Genomic DNA, 1,525 nt, shown 5'->3' with positions numbered 1-1,525 from the left:
CAGATTGTGAATTAATCCGCGAGCCGGCTTGACCCGGATCAGAAATTTTCACCGAGACTTGGATTTCCAGCCGGATCAGAAATTTTCACCGAGACATGGGTTTCCAAGACATGAACGGAGTGAATTTCCAGATTTTCCGTCTCACACGAACTGAAGACAAACATCGTAACAAGACTATCACAAGACGCATTGGTGGTGGCAAATCCAGTGCGTGTTATCAAATCGTATTGAAAAGAGGCACCACCGAGATTCGAACTCGGGATCTCCTGTTTACTAGACAGGCGCTTTAACCAACTAAGCCATGGCGCCAAGTACGACTGTCGGACACGTCACCACGGAAAAAATCCTTATGTAGCTGGCAGTTTGTAGGTGCTGCCTTCTTAGGCACCAGATTTGTGCTCTTTGGTTGCTGCCTTTTGAGACACGAGATCTGTGGGTGCTGATCTGTGGATCTGTGGATCGAGATCTGTGATCCGTGGGTGCTGCCTTCTGGGGCGCAAGATTTATTATCTGTGGGTGTTGCCTTCTAAGACACCAAATATGTGGTTTCTATACGGTTCTGTCTTCTGAGCACCACCTTTGTGCTCTGTGGGTGCTGCATTCTGGAACACTAGATTTATGCTCTGTGGGTGCTGTCTTCTGAGACACCGGATGTGTGATCTCTAAAAGGTTCTGTTTTCTGAGACACCATTCATGTGCTCTGTGGGTGCTGCCTTCTGCGGCACTCGATTTGTGATCTGTGGGTGCTGCCTTCTGAGACATCAGATCTGTGCTCTGTGAGTGCTGCCTTCCGAGGCACTCGATCTGTGATCTGTAGGTGCTGCCTTCTGATACAACAGATCTTTTGTCTGTGGGAGCTGTCTCCGTGGCTGCTCCCGATGAGAGTCGACCTTATCGGATTGTCGTGTGCATGTCGAGTTTATTGCTTTCAACTTCGGTGCTCCATAACAGTGCGACTTCTCCTTTTCTATTTGGGTTTGGCAGCGAATTAGTGAGTCGCTACGGCGGATGGCAGTATTTTAAAGGGAGTGTCCCCAAGAGCACTCCACGGACTGCATCAATTCACGGATTGTAGACCAATCCTCTGGCGGGATAGGGCCGGATCAGGAATCCCCACCAAAATATGTATTACCACCGGCTCGGGTTGTCCAATCTGCCCGCTCATACGGATTGAATGGAATGAAAACCAATCAAATGAAAATGATCCCTAAATGGTTCCTGGACGTTCACTGAGGACACCAAAACATAAGAGTATTTATTTAAACCAATAAAATACAGTACTCTTCATTCCAAGCAATGTACAAACAAGTAGCATAGAACATAACTTTACCAAACATGCCATGAGGAAATTTTCTGATGAAAAGATCACATTGATAAATTGGTATGATCAAGTAGCGCTCAGATATATCACTATGAAAACCAGGGCTTCATCTCAACAGAGCTGCCATTCTTGCTGAATATTATCAGCAATCGACTTTAACCACTGTAGGTTGCACCGTTTTTCATTGTTGCAACACGGGCAGGA

General features: G+C 46.5%; 1 non-coding gene across 1 annotated transcript; it reads right to left on the bottom strand.

Annotated features, from left to right (window-relative positions):
• Window positions 1–235: 235 nt before the first annotated feature.
• TRNAT-AGU (transfer RNA threonine (anticodon AGU)) lies at window positions 236–309 on the bottom strand. The gene has a single exon. It is a non-coding gene; the product is annotated as a tRNA-Thr (tRNA).
• Between the last annotated feature and the right edge of the window lie 1,216 nt (window positions 310–1,525).

The sequence above is a fragment of the Pollicipes pollicipes genome, unplaced genomic scaffold (assembly GCF_011947565.3).
Source record: "Pollicipes pollicipes isolate AB1234 unplaced genomic scaffold, Ppol_2.1 Scaffold_7262;HRSCAF=8765_pilon_pilon_pilon, whole genome shotgun sequence".
Taxonomy (NCBI): domain Eukaryota; kingdom Metazoa; phylum Arthropoda; class Thecostraca; order Pollicipedomorpha; family Pollicipedidae; genus Pollicipes; species Pollicipes pollicipes.
This window is presented reverse-complemented; position numbering and strand designations above follow the sequence as displayed.